Here is a 20,750-nt window from a genome sequence, read left to right as displayed (position 1 = left end):
AACAGTTTTGATTGAATTTAAACAATTCTTGGTCATAAGGTGGCATACACTAAAGATATTAATTGTGCACAGTTGTATCCAGTCATATTCATAGCTACTTGATTTGTGTACTGGAAACTGAACGAATCAAGTGGAATTTAAAATTGTGCTATATGGGAAGTAGGCATGGTTGTTGTCCGATTTCGTCCATTTCACAATGTTACATAAGAATATAAGAAGAATGCCACGTACTAAATTTTGTCGAAATCGGTCAGTCGGGTCCCGAGATATGAGATTACAACAAAAAGTTGGCGGTGCCACACTCATCGTCTAATTTTCAAACCGGCTCCCATAAAGCTTTCTCATACCATCCTGGTGGTCTTTGGCGTATTTAGTTATTAATTTATCGTGCTTTTAGTAAAAATGAGCGGGATTATCCGCCGATTTCATTCACTTTTGGTCGGTAGAAGTTCTTATAAGATTTATGCTCAGCAAATTTGGTTGTTGTAGCTTAAGTGGTTTAAGAGCTATGTACATTATTAGACGGCGGGGCCACGCCCACTTTTTCAAAAGGTTGTGCCCACAGGTGCACGAGTAATGTGTGCTGATAACCCACATCAGAGTAGACCGCCTTATTAAATCAATTAATTTTAAGGGGACCACTCTATTATCGAATGCATTCCAGATTATGAAGTGTATTGAACGCCTTTTGGAAGTCGATAAAGATGAGATAAAGAGGGAAGCGTCATCATTTCATTAATTTTTTCTATACCGGAAACAAAACGCTTTCTGTGGTCTTTGTGACAAGGGCCTAAGATCCCGAGTCTTAAACAAAGATACTTATAAATAGCTTTTTGAACTCGAAGAGCTTACGGTCTTTTTCTTACGGTTTTACTATCACTTTTTTCAGTTAGGTCCCGCAGCAAAATCCCTATCTCCTCCAAGTCTGCCATAAGGAACGGCCAATAATTCTTCGCTAAAATAAAAGTTAAGTACTACATTTTGAGCATTATAACAAAAACTCAAACCATTAACCAACCTGCGCCAAAAAATATGCAACAATTCAACTCCCCAAAAACGTACTTAGTGCAAGCAGAGAACGTATATTTATAGCAGAGAACGTCTATCATAGAGAAGGTTCACGGCGCGAAGAACGTAGAAATATTTTTGGCTAACTCGGTCGCGATGGTCCAGTTTCACCACATACAAATTATGAGCGTGTTTCACCATATTGAGTGGTTTTTAGAGTCTATGAGCAATAACATGTAAATGTAAATAAAAGAGAACCAATGCAGGGCAATATACATACATGTGTATTTATATGCAGGTGACTTTTGGTTGGCGGAAAAGTTCCTGTATGCTTTTGTATACTATATACAAGTAGTTAGATTTTTTCTAAGTCTAATATACGTATGTATGCATGCTCCTTATGATACTCCCAACAACAGCATTGTGATATTTTCATGCTTCATGTTAGCTTTCAACCAGAGGATCGCTTGTGTGTGATACATATGTACATATGTATGAATGTATGCTTTTGCGTTTTGCCGTCGGCAATTCAATATTGACATGTAAACATAATTATGATATGAGTATAATTTTATATGAATGCATAGTACTATTTACAGTCAATTTGGACTTGAATATTTAATAATTTTATTTGATTTTTACATAATATATTATACTAATAAATATTTTTGTATTATTTCTTATTAATAGAAATTGAATTTATCACAACAATATATGTATGTATGTGTGTATAAATACATCGTCTATCATATTAATCTCATTATCTGCTCATATGATTGCATGTATACGCATGTGCGCGTTCAGAAATTCATATCATGATTTTATCACTTATCAATATATTACATGTGCGCGCATTGATCTGCATGTTCATATATTCATATATACTTATATGTACATATATTTGTATACACTTCCGAACAAATATATGTACTCTACACCCGTGCACAAGATGACCATAATAGACAACGGGAAGCCAACTTAGCAAGAAGAGTAGTTATGGAGCAGACGACTGCTGAAGTCACACCGAAGAGACCACGTGACACGCAGACAAAGCGACGAACCCCTCCAAAAAGGACTAAAACGACGCATGACGGACCATTTGTGAAAGTAGAAGAAACAAAACTCGGGGCAGGAGAAAAGGACGCGACAAGGGAAGATACCTGGATCACGATACCAAGTAAATCCCACAAAAATAAAAGCAAGAAGAAGGAAAACGCCGTACCACGCCCTCGACCAGAAGCAATTGTTATCGCAAAAACTGGTGATATGTCTTACGCAGACATACTTCGGGCGGTTAAGCAGAATGAAAATCTGCAAGTGCTTGGGGAAAATGTCTCGCGAATTAAAAAGACAGCTAAAGGTGAGATACTGTTGGAGCTAAAGAAAGCGCAGACAGGAAGTACTAAGGAATATAGAGACGAGATAGTGAAGATACTAGGAGATCAGGCACAAATAAGATCGCTAACGCAGGAAATTACAGTGGAAGTGCGAGACTTGGACGATATCACGACGAAAGAGGATATAGCACAGGCAATTCGTACAGAATTTGAAGAGCTGCGTCTATTTAGTGTAGAGTGCATTAAAAACATCAGACCAGCATATGCAGGCACGCAAAAAGCTATCATAAGCCTTCAGGCACAGGAAGCAAAGCACTTACTGGCAGCACAAAAGATAAAAATCGGCTGGACAATCTGCAGAATTAGGGAAAAAGCGCAGCTGAAGAAATGTTTCAGATGCTTAGAGTATGGACATGTGGCGAAAGCATGCAGCAACCCAGAAGACAGGAGCAAGTGCTGTATTAAATGCGGAGAGGAGGGTCATTTCGCCAAAGATTGTGTTAACAATCCTTCCTGCAAGGCATGTAAACACAGTGGAAGGCCAAACATAGACCATCAGATAGGAAGCCGGAGATGCCCCATATATACAGCAGCGCTCAAAAAACCTAAAAGATGAAAATATTACAAATAAACCTGAACCACTGCGAAGCGGCCCAGGATCTCTTGACGCAAAACATATACGAAAATGAAATAGACGTTGCATTAATCTGTGAACAGTATAAAAATAAAGACTCTGACAAGTGGATTTCCGACACCACAAAAAAGGTTGCAATATGGGCATGCGGAGATAAGATGATGCAAGACATACCACTAGTTGACAAGGCATACTATACAAGAGCCAAAATATGGGGAATTTATTTCTACAGCTGCTATATACCGCCAAGTATACCACATGCTGAATATGAAAAAATACTTGACGACTTGGTAAAGGATGCGATGACAACTACACCTAATATAATTGCAGGTGACTTTAATGCCTGGGCGCTAGAATGGGGCAGCAAAAATACAAATCTGAGAGGTAGCGCATTACTTAAAGCATTTAGTGTTCTAGACGTAGTACTGCTTAACACAGGAAGACAAAACACCTTCGAGAAGAATGGGCGTGGCTCTATTATAGATATATCTTTTGCCAACAGGGTACTATATCGATATATAGACTGGCGGATATGCGACATGTATACCCAAAGTGACCATTTAGCTATAATGTTAAGTATCAGCAAGAGTGTGCAACAGCGAAATGTTTGCCACCAAAAGGTGCAGTCCAAGGGGTGGAGAATTGAAACCCTAGATGAGGAGCTTTATAAGTTAATGCTGGATGAAAACTTAAACGTAAACGAATGTGATGACATAGACCAGCAGGCTAAATTAATGGTACAACACATTAGCAAAGCCTGTGATGCCGCTATGAATAAAAAGAGGACAGCCGCACAGAGAAAGCCTGCTTACTGGTGGAATCGAGAAATCGAATCTCTGAGAAGTGAAAGTCACAAAGCGAGGCGCCGTTTTCAACGAAACATAGGCAGCTTAAATTGTGACAGCCTGCGAGAAGCATTTAAAAAGAAACGCAACGACCTAAAAAAGGCGATTAAAAAGAGCAAAATGACATGTTTCAAAGAATTATGCGAAAAAGTGGACGAAAATCCGTGGGGAGCAGCGTATAAGATTGTAATGTCAAGGATTAAAGGTGGCAAATGTCAAGCGCCTACATGCCCTTCATTACTCAAAAATGTGGTAGAAACCCTGTTCCCACAACAAAATCAAGAAGAAGGAAACTATTATCGCGAAGAAGCCGCAGATGTGCCAGAAATCACCGAGCAGGAAGTTGTTCAAGCTGCTGAGCGCTTTAAAAATAGCAAAGCACCAGGATTGGATGGTATTCCGAATAGGGCTCTTAAAATTGCCATCAGCTACCATCCACAGCCATTTTCGGATTTATACACGCGTAGCCTTCGTGAAGGAGTGTTTCCAAAAATCTGGAAAGTTCAACGGCTGGTGCTACTACAGAAGCCAAACAAACCGGCAGGAGAACCAAGTTCCTATCGACCGCTCTGTATGATCGATACAATGGGCAAAATCCTAGAGCGGATAATCTGTACCCGTCTAGAAAATCATTTAGAAGGAGATGGTGGTCTCTCTGATAACCAATATGGTTTTCGTAAAAGGCGCTCAACTCTTGATGCTATCAAGAAAGTTGCTGGTATAGCAGAAAAGGCTATTGAAGGAGACAGGTGGATGTACGGGAACAAAGAATACTGTGCGGTCGTCACATTTGATGTGAGAAACGCCTTTAACTCGGCCCATTGGCCCCATATAATGCGTGCATTAGTGCTTAAAAAAACTCCGAGCTATTTGTTGTACGTCATACAAAGTTATCTGGCCGATAGGATCCTGCTCTATGACACTGACGAAGGACCAAAAAAGTATAGGGTAACGGGTGGTGTGCCGCAAGGATCTGTGCTTGGCCCACTCCTGTGGAATGCACTATATGATGAAATATTGCGCCTCCCTCTGCCGAAAGAAGTGCAAATAATTGGATACGCAGATGATATTGCTGTGACAATAGTAGCTAAGGAGCTCCATCAAATACAAAGTATTTGTAGTGATACTGTCCTGAGGATAAAACAGTGGCTAACGAGTGCAAAACTCGAACTTGCCGGCCACAAAACGGAAGCAGTTCTTATAACTAGCAGGAAAAAACTGGAAACTATTTCGCTTAACATAGACGGGCACAACATTACAACACAATCCGCCGTGAAATACCTTGGTGTAACGATTGATGCGAGGCTCAACTACAAAATGCATGTTGAAAAAGCGTGTGAAAAAGCGGCGCGTGTAAACATGGCCTTATCAAGGATAATGGCAAACATTGGAGGACCGAAACAGAGCAGGAGAGCTCTTCTGGCCAAGGTAAGCCAATCAATTATAATGTATGCGGCGCCTGTATGGGGGCCGGCATTAATACATAAGACGTATGCTGGGGTGGCACAATCGGTGTTCCGGTTGAGCGCTATCAGAATAGTCAGTGCGTTTCGCACGGTTTCCAAGGAAGCTGTCGGGGTTCTAGCAGGAATTATGCCTCCAGACATAATGGCTCTCGAACTTAAGCGAATCTATGATAAAAGTAAAAGCGCAGGCCGGAAACTAACGGGAGCAGAGCGTAGAGTAGAACGGCAAGCCAGCTTAGACGAATGGCAAACACGCTGGGATACATCAAACAAGGGGAGATGGACATACCGCTTAATCGGTAACATACAAGTATGGATGGAACGAAAACACGGGGAGGTAGATCATTACATGACGCAGTTCTTAACAGGGCATGGATGCTTCAGGGAGTACTTACATAAGTACGGCCACGAGGAAGGAGTAGCTTGCTCGTTCTGTGGTAGCAACAGCGAGAACGCAGAACACATATTTTTCCACTGTCGGAAATATACAAAGGAGCGACTATCTTTGGAAAAGGAAGTATCCAACCGAATAACACCAGATAATATAGTGAACTATATGTTGCACTCGAGGAATGTGTGGGATTTAGTGAAGAAGATGGCAGCCAGGATTCTCCATGACCTGAGAAGAGCAGAACATCAAAGAAGGAGCGAATCTAGAGCAGCGAATATCGCTGTAACGACGTGAGCCCATAGGCTAAGCTTGCCCTGTGATGAAATGCCTAACGGCGGTCCCACAGGGCCTCAGTAAAGCTAAAGGAGACGGAGTTAGGGTTTAGTACGTAGGCGTACCGTTTCGCAAGTCCAGAACAGTAGGTAATACTGACTGGGCGTGGTCCCGAATGAGGTGCACCTTTAGCGAGCAGTACGAATCGTGCATACTGCTAGTAAAGTAGCAGTATCTATGTAAGATTCCCCCTCCGGCACAAAAAAAAAAAAAAAAAAAAAAAAAAAAAACTTCCGAACAAATAATGCACAAGCATACAAACATACATACATATGCGTACACATGTAAATATGTCACCACAAAAAATTGAAGCATTGTTCTACAAAAACAACAATTGTCTAAATAGCAGAAGCATCACAAGTCAACATGGCAGCCGAATTGGCGAAGCCCAAATGTAGTAAATTTTACAACAAAAACGATTTCATTCATAAACGCAGGCGCATATTCCACAAACGACCTCGCTTCATTTATAAAAACAGACGCCGTAACATCTCTCCGAGCATGCCTTTGCCAACAAGCGTCTTTTCGCGACGATGGCAAAAGCTAAAAATCATAAATTGAACAACTTTCTGATGATTCTTCACAGAAAGAAGTGAGAAAAGTGGCAACTTAGGAGTTGTCGATTTATAATATTTGTCTAAAATATTTTTCCGTGACTCGCAAAAATCTGCGTCGATATGTATGCAAGCTCATACATATGCATACATATTTACGCTAGTTTGTGGGCGAAGCTGTTACAGCGGCAAGGGAAGCGGTCAATAGGCGGCCATTCGTTTATTTTTTTCGGCACAGCTTGGATTTTCTATCATCACACAAGTGCTGAACACATTGAGTGCGACAGACTGTTCTGTCAAATATTAGAATACACACGTTCTTAGGGACACAGTTATTGAGGCAGCTGCACAACTACATAACTGTGTCCATAAGAACGTGTGTATTTTAATATTTGACAGAACAGTCTGTCGCACTCAATGTGTTCAGCACTTGACTCTTTGACAAAACGCCAGTTTCGGCCATTGGTTGATCTTGACAACGGAGATGCGAAAGATGCGTGCGACTACATATTTGGCTGCCATATTGACTTGTGACGCTGCTGATGCTATTTCAAACGATTGTTGTTTTTGTAAAGCAATGTTTGTAGTTTTTGCGGGTGACATATCTACATGTGAACGCATATATGTAAGTATGTACATATGTTGTATGTGTGCCAATGTCATACGCACATATTTATGTATGTACATATGAGCAGCGCGCACATGTTATTATTGATAAGTGATTATATGATTAGAAGAAGATTATATGATTTGAATTCGCGAAAGCGAACATTAACACTCTATCTTTGTTAATGTGAAAATAAAGCCTATTTTATAATTATTTTTTGAATATATCAAATCATACTTATATGTATACTTCATAACATACATATGTATGTATGTATATAACAAACTATCATAATATTATTAAAAAAATTAAATATATTACAATTGTGACAAATGTACATTAATCGTAAATTTTATCATTCAAAACTTACATACATACATATATGCACATGTATCATAACCATATGTATTTATGTTCGCTTTCGCGAATTCAAATCATATAATCATATAATCACATGTATATATAGTGCCCTGCATTGGTTCTCTTTTATTCATTTTTGTTATTGCTCATAGACTCTAAAAACCACTCAATATGGTGAAACACGCTCATAATTTGTATGTGGTGAAACTGGACCATCGCGACCGAGTTAGCCAAAAATATTTTTACGTTCTTCGCGCCGTGAACCTTCTCTATGATAGACGTTCTCTGTCTATATTAAACGTTCTCTGTATAGAGAAGGCAGAGAACGTTGAATATAGAGAAGGTTCACGGCGCGAAGAACGTAAAAATATTTTTGGCTAACTCGGCAGAGATGGAAGAGTCTCACCACAGACAAATTATGAGCGAGTTTCACCACATTTAATAGCGATTGAGGAGTTTTTAGAGTCTATGAGAATAACATGTAAATGTAAATAAAAGAGAACCAATGCAGGGCAATATACATACATGTGATTATATGATTTGAATTCGCGAAAGCGAACATAAACACTCTATCTTTGTTAATGTGAAAATAAAGCCTATTTTATAATTATTTTTTGAATATATCAAATCATACTTATATGTATACTTCATAACATACATATGTATGTATGTATATAACAAACTATCATAATATTATTAAAAAAATGAAATATATTACAATTGTGACAAATGTACATTAATCGTAAATTTTATCATTCATGTATTATAACCATGTGTGTTTATGTTCGCTTTCGCGAATTCAAATCATATAATCACATGTATGTATATTGCCCTGCATTGGTTCTCTTTTATTTACATTTACATGTTATTCTCATAGACTCTAAAAACCCCTCAATCGCTGTTAAATGTGGTGAAACACGCTCATAATTTGTCTGTGGTGAGACTCTTCCATCTCTGTCGAGTTAGCCAAAAATATTTTTACGTTATTGGCGCCGTGAACCTTCTCTATATTAAACGTTCTCTGTCTATATTAAACGTTCTCTGGAGAAGGTTCACGATATCAAAAATTTAGGGATATTTCAATTTTGGGATATTTACTGTTTTGGATGAGTGCATTTCACCACATAAAATTATTAGCGCATTTCACCACTTAACATCAGGGGCACGACAATAACAGAACTGAGTAGTTGTTAGAGCCAATGGGAAAAAATATGTTAATTTCGATGTTTAGAAATGTACGCTTCCAGATTCGTATATTTACAATGCGCAAACGACTGCATATAATTTATATATGTACATACATACATACATATGCATGTATATTTTCTATATATTTTATATCAAAGCACACAAGCATGTATGTACGTACAAATTGAACTATTTCATGATGAATTCCTTAAAATCTTTGGAAATATATAATAAAGTCATACATGCATTATTACCTATGTATGTATGTAAATCTTTAATTAATGTAGGCTTGATAAGATATATACATACATACATACATAAAAGTTTTGATAACATGTAAAAGACCAAGCGGTCGCACATATTCACGTATGTAATTATGTGTGTATGTAAACAAAAAGAAACATACGCATAATGTTTGTAAATTTGTCTACCCACAACTTTCTATGTAAATGTGTACACTTATTGCTTCATGCGAAATCTTCGTTTCACGGGCAACCAATGGCTGAAGCTTAAGTTTTTTCAAAGAGTCAATGGGTCGAAGGGCTGACGTGACAACAAAGCATCACAACATTGTTTTTTTTTTTTTTTTTTAAGGATACACCAAAGGTGGGTGTAAATCTTCAAAAGATATTGTTGGCCCGTACCAACAATTCTTTCGCAGGGCAGGTATTGTTTAAATATATAACATCTCTTTTATTTATAACTTCTTATTTTGTCATACGTTTGCAGCTTCTCGGGACTGCACTCTCGATCTTACCGCGATTTCCTCTTCACGCGGCCTTTGCATAATATATGCTATTATCCCACATACCATATCCCGTGCTAGGTGGGATGTTAGCATTAATTTTACCACATCCCTTGAGCGTATGGATAAGGGCTTTCCTACTTTATCTGAGAGTATTTCCCTTTCCTTTTGGAAGCGGACACATTCCATTCGTAGATATGCATGTTTGTGTGTCAGCTTGCATACATATCGACGTAGATTTTTGCAAGCCGCGTAAAAATATTTTTTATATTCCTTGACAAATACAGTCAATCCCGGGTATGTGCCACAATCAAAGATACAGATGTTTGTGGTTTGTAAAAATAAAAATATACACCCCTATCATGCATTTCGATTACGTTCCCGCTCTACGCTCCGCCGGAGTCGAAATTAGGTATCATGCGTTACGATTGGATTGAAAGAAGAAGAGGAAGAGCTATAACTCTTTCGAAATCAGCTGTTTGCTTTGAAATATGTGAAACTGGAACATAACAAAGCAAAAATACACAAATTACTGCTGTTCAAAGAAAATAAATAAAAGTAAAATTTTTATATTGTTATTATTTTTATTAAACGTAACTATGGAATCTTTATCCGCGGCGATATTACTGGTTGAGGAGGAGAGCAGCGCATCTCAGAATGCTGGGGTGAGAATTGAAAGGAGAAGATTACGAGATATGTGCGATCCCTTCCAGATGAATGACGGGCTGTAAGTAATTGCACGTGAAAGTAGACATTTTTTACAATTTGTTTACTTATTTAGATTCAAAAAAACTTTCGTCTGAATAAGGACGCATTTAAGTATGTCCTAGATACGTTTGCGGAAGAAACGACGGCAAGTAAATTTGATGCTTCCTCTTTCCAAATAGCCTGCACATCTCCTTTAGGACGCTGGTGGAAACCGTTGGGTATATCTAGCTTACTCTCCATCATATCTGCCAATTTTCCATATTGCTCTGGTGTTGTTTTTGACCTGAAATCATATCAAAAAACATCACTAAAACTGGAAATATCGTGTGTTTTACAACTCTTAAATACAAGTTTTACTTACATTTTTAGAAAATTAAAAAAAAATCACGCAAATAATAAAATTTTCTCAGCAAAATAAAAACACAGAAAGTTCTCCGCCAACAAAATTGCAACTTAGCAAAACGGAGCTACGATCGAAATGCATGATAGGCAGAATCGTAAATTTCGAAGTTGAACTGAACGGGAACGGAACGCATGATACCAAAGTCGCCAAACGGAGAAAATTTCAATCCAAGTCGAAATGCGTGATAGGGGTGATAATATGGTACATAAGCGACTGCGGATACTTAACCGAGTCGTGCTTAAAACAATAGTTTGAATGTATTTCAAAAAACAAACCGTAAGAAGCTCCAAGATATAGGCAGTTAAGAGGGAGGATTTTCATTTAAGCACTGTACACATAAATCAGAGGAATATTGAATATTTACTTGCGCGGTTGGCACTTTCTCATACAAATATCAGAAATTGTTAAATTTATGATTTTTAGCTTTTGCCATCGTCGCGAAAAGACGCTTGTAGGCAAAGGCGAGCTCGGGGAGATGTTGAAAGTGCGCTTGCGTTCATGAATGAAAATATTGTTGTTGTGTGTTTTTCTACAAATTTGACCATCGACTATTTGGCTGCCATATTTACTGGTGACGCTGCTGATCTATATTAGACGATTGTTGTTTTTTTAGAACAATATTTGTACTTTTTGCGGGTGACATATCTACATGTGAACGCATATAAGTATGTATGTTGTGTATGCATTTTTTGTGAGGGAATGCCATACGCACATATTTACATGTGTACGCATATAAGTATGTATGATGCTATTTGAAACAATTCTTGTTTTTGTAAAGCAATGTTTGTAGTTTTTGTGGGTGACATATTTACATGTGTACGTATATTTGTATGTTGGTGTGTATATACATTCCCTGCCGGCAACTCAGGTTACTTTTAATGCACTTTAATCTAACTATTTCGCAACTAGAGGCGGTTGATACTTGGACTATTTTTCATGGAGCCAACTGACTATTTTAACATTGCCATGCCCTAGGCAGTAGTCAATTATCCGACTCTGCATGACTTTTCAACTAACTTAAAGTTAGCTACTTAGTAGTTGGCTATATATTAGCTATTTATTTAAGTTAACTACAAGTTGGTTACTTAGCAGTTAGTTAAAATTTAGTTATTTAGTAGTAAGCTATCAGTTGACTTTTTTTAAATTAGCTACAAATCATTTACACAAGTTAAAAAAAGGCCGAAAAATAAATTATTTAAAATATATTTGAGCTATGTTATTGGAAATATGTATACATACATATGTATATGCTTTCAATATATGGGTTACCCATTAAAGTTTGGTAAAAAGCTTTGCAATCTTTCAAGCGCTTCTTGCCGTGGACTCCATCCAAATTGACTTCTATGCACACACTTTGGGAAATAACATCTGTCAATGTTTTCGCCAGGCGTCCTTTTAACAAAGCTTCATCCTGTTAACCTGTTAAGTAAGTTATAAAAACTTTTAGTATAGTAATGCATTTTAGCAAGATATTAAATTCATGGAACACAATTTTTAAGACTTACGTAGATATCACGATTGTCCTCACTAATAATAGTGTTGAAGTCGTTGACACTTTTTATGGGGAAAACTGCACGTACATTATTGTTGGGTTACCTCTTGGTGAAGAATCCTTTCCGTCAACACTTTCTGCTCAGCCAACGACTTCATAATTGCATTGCATTTGGTAACGAATAATAATAAGAATTAAGATGTAGTGAAATTATTTATATTTAATATAAATAATAATCTGTTTTAAAAGGATTAATTACCTTGATGCTTTTGTATAGTATCTGAAATGAATTTTTTTACATTTAAATTAATTTAAGTTTCGCTAATTTTTTGCAATTTGAATTTCTTACCGTTCATCTCCTTAAATTGTTGCTCAATATTTTCCTTCAGGCTGCTACAACCTGGGCAGCAGCTTGTTTCGTCGCTATCTGTAAACCCATTTCTATGAAGCCAGGTTATATACAACATTTTTATTGTAGTTAATACTTACACTGAGGCATTGGTTGAATACTGAATGTGGAACGTTTAATATTTAGTATCGACATCTAAACTTTTTATACTTTTTTTATTAACTTTGTACTATTTTTAATTTAATTAATAACTTTATCTTTTAAAATTTTGTGTCACTTTTGCTTGCACACCATTGATCAACTGATTCTTGGACAATTGACTACAGCCTACTAATAACGAAAAGAGAGATTCCAAAGAACTAACAGTAAAGATGCGAAAATAAATCAAAAACAAAAACACGTGCATTCTCTATGCTCGTCCTGATGTGGGGTATTTATGTATTACATTGTAGTTAGCTTTTAGTTAGTTCATAGAAGTTAACTAGAAATGTGTTTTTTGCGTAGTTGACTATCGAATTGCTGGCAGGGTTATTTGTTTAGCAATGTCGTACACATATGCATATGTATGTACATATAGAGCAGTGCGCGCACACTTTTTACTGATAAATGATAACATTACGATTTGAATTTGAATTCTACCTACATAAGTATGTATGTAACTATGTGCTAATATCAAGATGCATGTGAAAATTTAAATAATGAAATGTGATTTACATATGATATTGTTGTAATACATATATAATATTAAGTGTTTTAGGGTATCTCATATACATATGTATATATGTATGTATATACAACCACATTCATACATATTTATATGAAATTATATAATATTATCAAACATTATAAATATTTAATAAATAACTCTTATCCGCACATTAGCTACAAATATGTATAGTTTTGAAAATAGCATAATTTAATTAGAATGTTATCAGTTTTGCATGTATTCAGAAAAATACGCAAAATGATAATCATATCAATTAATATGATTGCATGTAAAAACGTACAAAATTATATCCAAAAGACTAACATACGTCTTCAATAAGAATAGGGGTATTCTCTTGCTCTTGCAAGATTGCAGATTGCAAAAATACTACACCGAAATATGGAAGGGCACGAGAGCACCCACTGCAGAATCTAGTGATATATGTATGAGCGACTGATTCAGTCAATTTATTGTAAATGACTATTTTGCATGGCTATTGTGAATTGGCGCACCTTCTGCATACATTTTTAACAAAAAAAACTGTAACAAAACTTTATAATTTAAATAGAAATTATAAAATCTAATTAAAATTTACCTTTCTCAACAATTTAACGACGTAATATGTCTTTATGTAAAATGGCAACTACAACAGGGTCGCAATTTTATTTTTGCGTGACATTGCACGCTAATATACACGGGTTTTGGTCTGTCATATTTCACAGCCCTTGCAAATATTTTTCTGCGTGTGTTTGTTGTTGTGCCGTTGTAAATTTGCAATGCTTGCACCGTGCACCGGGTTTTGCAAGAGCAAGAGAATACCTCTAATGTGTATTTCTGAGCATAATTTTCATTGAATGCTCAGCTCTGTTCACGCGCCACTGTTAAAGTTTCTCCTTCTTAGCTAGCTGTGGTGAAATGCACTCATCGCATTTTGTTAGCTTTTGACAGTTTACACGCCTGTCCGTTGTTGGACCTTCTCTTTAAATATACGTTCTCTGGTGAAACTCTTCCATCTCGACCGAGTTAGCCAAAAATATTTTTACGATCTCCGCGCCGTGAACCTTCTCTGTGATTAACGTACCATTCATAGTAAGAAATGACTAAAAAAAAATTGAACCCCGTAAATTAATGAATATCAACCAAAGGTAGAAGCAATCGTCATTTTTCGGGTGGATTGTGTAAATGCGTCCTAATGCATTAGTTGAGAACACACCCGCATGTCCACCTACTGCTTGGCCTTGTTTTCTGTGTAACTATTTCTTCGACGATACATTCCATGTAAAATATCCAGGCATTTCCAAATAGAGCACTGACGCAAGTTGAAAAAAAACTCGTCAATGTTAATTTTGTTGTTGGAAGTGTTTCCGTTGGATATACTGTATTCTCTGGGTTGAAATACACTCTTTGGCCTTCTACAAATGAACTTCGATATACACAAAAGTCGAAAAACGTTCACGAATTTCAAAAGAATTGAATAAGACAATATTGGCGAATGCTGAATGTTCGGCCATTGTCGTCTGGTGAGCGACGCCGGTGGATATCCATCATTTCCGAAAGATAAGCAGATGGATAGTGTTTCATTCATTTATATTCAGACATACAAACTGAAGTGAGATTGTGGCGTCCTTAAGGTCCATGAACCATATTGGTCTTCACAACTTCATATAATTCTGGATCTATCTCTTATTATGATTATAATTATGACGTTCCGCAGAAATGATTTCATCAATTTTATCTGGTATAACCACCATCCAAAGAAGAATGTTTGCATACGGCAAACCTCTTTTTTCTCCTCAATAGAGTACATCCAGCATCTAACGGCATCATATACATATATGTATGTACATACGTTGCTTCAAAATAAAGTCCATCAAACATCGTAACTGTTGTTTGAAGATCCGTGCCGTGACATCGTGACGATCTTACTGATTGGTCGCGATCCAATAATTCCGTATTCAATGGTTATTTTGCATTGCAAGTGAAAGTAACAAAAAAATCCGCCTGTCCATAATTCTGCACGTACAGGTATGTACTCGCATCATGCGAGTGCCCGTGCATGTGCCTTGGGCTGCCATTGTATATTGATTGCAAAAAGAACGCCGATCGGTATTAGCTCGACCTCTTCGAGGCAGCGTAACAAATTTCAATCTGTAATTGATCACTTTGTATGAAACACACATAAAGTTTTCACTGCACTGAATAATTTTCAATAATTTGCCTTTTGAATAGCCGAAATAAAAAAAGCAAGCGGCCGAAAGTGAACGATTCAAATTGTATGGAAAAAGGTCATTTTTGGAAATTTAAAATTTTTCGACTTTTCCTCATGAAAATTATTTTTATTCCTAAACCTTCCCAGATCCACAGCGAACAACCTCTGAAAATTTCATCAAAATTGGTTCAGCCGCTCTCGAGCGTTAGCGTTCTAACAAACAAACATTTTTTACGTATGTATATGTATATATAAGGTGTTTTTTTTATATGAACTATTAATTTCTTTCAATCCCATCATGAAATTTCCTTGGAAATACCCTAAAAAAATTCCCTGAAAATTTGAGCCCTTAATATTAACATTAAGGACTGGACCAAGGCATGTAAAAATTTTCCATTGAAAATACACGACAATCGTGATTTTTTATCTTACAATTTCTATAGCTCAGAGGCATCTTATGGCATCGCTTCGACTTTAGACACATATTCCTCAGAATTGAACACTCTACAAAAGTGTTCTTTGCGACTAAGTCAAAACTCACACCGGAATTAATAACACTTGGGTTATTTTAGTCAAAAAAATATTTTAGTTCTGCCTTGACAGCAGAACGTTCTTTATTTCGTAATCTTCAAAATACAAAAGACAAAAGACGAAGCGTGTATGGTTATGCTTCTATTTATACTAACTAGAATGTTTACTTATTACTAGTTGATATTTTCTGTAGATACAGTTTCTATTATTTGTTTAGGTTTGTATACATATACATTGTCTGTTGTATTGATAGTGCATTTACAATATTTGCTTACTTGCTAATGAGATAGTTTGGCGCAGTTTACATTTTCGCACATTCATTTTGTTTGTTACATTTATGATGCTAGGCGAGACTATTGTTATTGTTTGTTTAGGTTACCAGTTGATAATTTATGTTTTCGATACAAAAATGTGATTAAGTAACACATGTTCCTTAACTCTCCCCTCCTTTAAAAAAGAGTAAAGGCTCCTGCCTTTTTATACGGTTGTAGTGGTGTTCTTCTTGGTTAGGTATTCCATTCCTTGCTTTCGTAGATTATTTGTCCTTCTTGGAATTCTCTGTGTTTTCTTTTCTTGTTGTGGTCTTTTGGTTTTTAGTTCGTCCGTTTGCTTTAACACAAGCTGCCATGGTATTAGTAACTCCCAAATGGTTGTTACTACATCCGCTTTTCCAACTGGATCTATTTCTGTTTTATCCACTTGTGTTTTGGCGACACTTGTTGAGTTGCTGATTTCGTTTTTAGTGAGCTCTACTGATATTATCCGTCCATGGAGTTCGGTATGATGCAAATTCTCAATGCGACGACTGGCATCCGACGATGATGACATTGTTACGTAGTCATAACAACGTGTACCCGGAGTTCGGGTGTTGGTGACCACCTTGGCTCCGATAACTTTTCCATAGAAATCGTGTGGACGACGATTTTGTAGAGATATTCACTGAAGACTTTTCTTTGTCATCCTTCTGCGAAGACTTGTTTGAAGATGATTTTTGTTCACTAATGTCTTTATCCTTTTTGTCGCCGGACTTCTCATCTTTTCTCTTTGATTTATCGTCATCAGACTTGCTGCATTTACTGCTGCTGGATCCACCCTTGGATGTTCTTGTGTCATCCAAAGCTGCAACCGTTTTTGTACTCTTTTGCGATGAATTCTTGGCGGTAGTATCACCTTCTGCATCGGTGCATTTTTCCTTTTCATCAGGTGCCCTATCATGCAAAAGTTTTTGTTCGTCTTCACCAATAGTTACATTTATCGATTCCTCATTCGATTCGCTTCTTTCATTGTTGAGTTGGTTCACTCGCTGTGCTTTGTTGTGGGTGTTAGTGACTGTTTCGTCTCTATACCTTTTGAATTGGTTGCCAACTGTTTGGATTGCTTGTCTGAAGGGATTGAAGGTTGGTTGTTGTCTTGGTTGGACTGGTGGGTTGTTTGGTAGGTGTAAGTTTCTTTGATGTGTAGGTCGTCGGAATCGTGTTGAGGAATCTGTTTCCATAGGTTCTACTCTGTGTTGTTGGATCCTTTGAGGAAATGTGTTCCTGTTGATTACTGTATAATTGTGTTGCGGATGTGGTCGCATCCTGGGTATGTATTCTAGGTGTTGATAGCCGACATCATGTTGCATAGTTCTGGCTATATCGTGAGCTTCTGTGATGCACAGTATCTGGAGTATAATGCGTTTTTGATTGAGGAACTTCTAATGCCGGAGATGTATGTTCTCGTGGCTTTTAATTGTGCTTCTTTATTATGTGATGCTAGGACTGCTTCGTTTTTATACGTCATTTCTAACTTTGACAGGATCAGGTTTAACGCTTGATTCACTTGATCGTAGTATTCATGTAGTGATAAATTTCCTTGTTGTAACCTTCTCATTTCATCTTCCAGGACATACAGTGGTCGTTGGTCGGCATAGGTTATGTCAAGCCGATCGATGATTGCATTAAAATTAGTTCTGGTGTTATTGTTAACCAGGACCTGTGATGCACTGCCGGTTATTTTCCCTAAAATTATGAGCACTGCTTGAGCAAATAAGTTTGTTCCTCTGAATTGCATAATGTTATTCATGTGAGTGGTCACTATTTTTCTCCATGGTCGATATTCTTTAGGATCGCCGCTGAATGTTCCTATTAGTTTGAACATGTTTATATGCATTATTGTATACACATACGTCGTCCTCTTCCTCCGCTTGAGGAGTTAATGTTGGATTAGCTAGTTCCATTGAAGCTATTTTTCGCTGTAGTTCGGTGACTATAGTATGGAGTGCTTGAATTTCGCCGTTCATTTTTTAGGTTTTAACTTGTTATTAAATTTTCACTTTTTATTTATTTTATTTGCGTTGATTTGAAGGATAAAGGTTATCCTTTTACTTTTTATCAGGAGCCACACGCGTAAGGATTTTATTCACTGAATCCTTTTTTGATGTGTGCCCCACGTTGGGCGCCAATTAATAACACTTGGGTTATTTTAGTCAAAAAAATAGTTTAGTTCTGCCTTGACAGCAGAACGTTCTTTATTTCATAATCTTCAAAATACAAAAGACAAAAGACGAAGCGTGTATGGTTATGCTTCTATTTATACTAACTAGAATGTTTACTTATTACTAGTTGATAGTTTCTGTAGATACAGATTCTATTATTTGTTTAGGTTTGTATACATATACATTGTCTGTTGTATTGATAGTGCATTTACAATATTTGCTTACTTTCTAATGAGATAGTTTGGCGCAGTTTACATTTTCGCACATTCATTTTGTTTGTTACATTTATGATGCTAGGCGAGACTATTGTTATTGTTTGTTTAGGTTACCAGTTGATAATTTATGTTTTCGATACAAAAATGTGATTAAGTAACACATGTTCCTTAACTCCGGCGAGGTAGTATGGGGCTCTAAACCTGATTTTTCCACGAAAAAATGTACATGACAAACTTGTAGGAAATTTTATTTGCTACAAAAAAGGACCGAGGTCAAAATCGTTTTCATTAATACTTCTCGAGATATACGGATTTTTAAGTAAGGCTTTAAAGAGTTATGCGTTTGCAATACATTTTTATACAATATTATAGATAGAAGAATACAAGTATGTTGAAGAAAAGGATTTTTATTGTATTTGATTGCTCATAGTCAATGGAATTTTTGTTGTAATTTACCTACAGTTGTCAATTTGCTTAAATACGTCGATAAACAATAATTAATAAAAGAATTTTATAATTTTTATCAGGTAAGAGTTAGTTGATTTACATAAATGTATGTAACATACAATACATGGATCAGACAATTTTGGCGATAAATAAGAAGTTTCGCTTCAAAAATTACTTGTCACGTTACACACGGAGAGAAAATCTAAAGTACTGAACGGATTTTAATGATAGTTTCATCCTACTTAATGTATAGGATAGTTTATCTCTGAATTTATAGGTGTTTTTTGTTAATTATTTGTTTATTAATGACCGTTAACTATTTTCAAAATTCTCACAAATTATTGTGTAAGGTAATTTGTCGGTATTTCAATCGTCGGCATCAAAATCGTATAAGCAGTTGCATTACCAAGTTTTGAGCTAATTTAGTAGATAGTGTGCGAATGGCACATTCAGCGTTCTACATAGTTGTCATTAGATATTCATAAAAAACAAACGCACCGTGCACGAATAACAGAATTTTCCTCTTGGTGCAACGACACAACAACAAACACACGCAAAAAATTATTTTCAATGGCTGTAAAATATATTAGACCAAAATCCATGTTTATTTTCGTGCAATGACACGTAAATAAATAATTGCAATCCTGTACCACCTGTCATTTTACATAAAGACATATTTCGCCGTTAAATTGTTGAGAAAGATAAGTTTTAAATAGATTTTAAATTTTCTATATAAATTATAAATATTTGTTATAGTTTTTTGTTAAGAATGAATGCAGAAGTTGTGCTAATTCATAATGGTCATGCACAATAGTCATTCTCAATAAATCAGCAGTTTATATATCACTAGATTCTGCAATGGGTGCTCTCTTGGCCTTGCATATTTCGGTACAGGTGTGTGTCATCGTGCAATCTTGCAAGAGCAAGAGAATCCCCCTATAGTAAAATGGCGGAATAGCTGCAGTGTTGCGCAACAATACAAGATATAAGCGTAACGATAAACTTTTCGGATCACAGTCTGATGTTTTCGGGCAGACCTTGTCGGTCATTATTCGATTGATCATAAACTTACGCATACCATTGTGTTCCGCCATTAAATACAACAAAATGTGTGTATTAACAACCAAACTCAATTTTTTTCCAACTACGGAATTTGTATAAGTAAAAATAATGCATGTATGTATGTATATTTGACGACTGCAAAGTGATTACCAGCACAAATATTTGCCGAACAATTGCTAGATATTTGGGATGGTAGAATGGAACTGTAATTAAATATGCAAAGCATTAAACTGCTAGAATATATAAAAATAAATTAATGAAAATTATTTTCCGGGACATAAAAATAATTACTTTGATCATAATTGGATCACATATTCGGCATAATGAAGATGTTGGAGAAATAAATTCTCCAATAAAGCAATCGTTTCCATCCGATTTAATTCAATCGATGCAGTTTTTGCCGGAAATAAATGTGTAGGTTTTCCAATTGAATTTCTAAAAGAAATACAATATGTTTGGGACATAAGAAGGTAAATTTATATCAAATTTATTAAAGTTTTACCTCTTAGTTTATTTTTTAATTACGCCAATAAAAAGAAGTCATTTGATGCCAAGTCAGGACTTATCAAATTAATGTTTCGATATACATATGATGGTTGGTTTCCTTGGTTCCTTGAAAGACAACTGACAAAAAACAATTGTATGTACCACTCAGAATTAAGAGTTGTGTGTTATTTTATTGGT

General features: G+C 36.3%; 2 long non-coding RNA genes across 2 annotated transcripts; one reads left to right on the top strand and one right to left on the bottom strand.

Annotated features, from left to right (window-relative positions):
• The first annotated feature begins 10,022 nt into the window (after nucleotides 1-10,022).
• On the top strand, nucleotides 10,023-10,459 carry LOC125778169 (uncharacterized). The gene is made up of 2 exons (XR_007422536.1): nucleotides 10,023-10,195; nucleotides 10,250-10,459. It is a non-coding gene; the product is annotated as an uncharacterized LOC125778169 (long non-coding RNA).
• A 1,307-nt stretch (nucleotides 10,460-11,766) lies between these two features.
• Nucleotides 11,767-14,695, bottom strand: LOC125778166 (uncharacterized). Its single transcript, XR_007422533.1, has 2 exons — nucleotides 12,085-14,695; nucleotides 11,767-11,998 (listed from the first exon to the last, which is right to left on the bottom strand). It is a non-coding gene; the product is annotated as an uncharacterized LOC125778166 (long non-coding RNA).
• Between the last annotated feature and the right edge of the window lie 6,055 nt (nucleotides 14,696-20,750).

This window comes from Bactrocera dorsalis, chromosome 4 (genome assembly GCF_023373825.1).
Source record: "Bactrocera dorsalis isolate Fly_Bdor chromosome 4, ASM2337382v1, whole genome shotgun sequence".
Taxonomy (NCBI): domain Eukaryota; kingdom Metazoa; phylum Arthropoda; class Insecta; order Diptera; family Tephritidae; genus Bactrocera; species Bactrocera dorsalis.
This window is presented reverse-complemented; position numbering and strand designations above follow the sequence as displayed.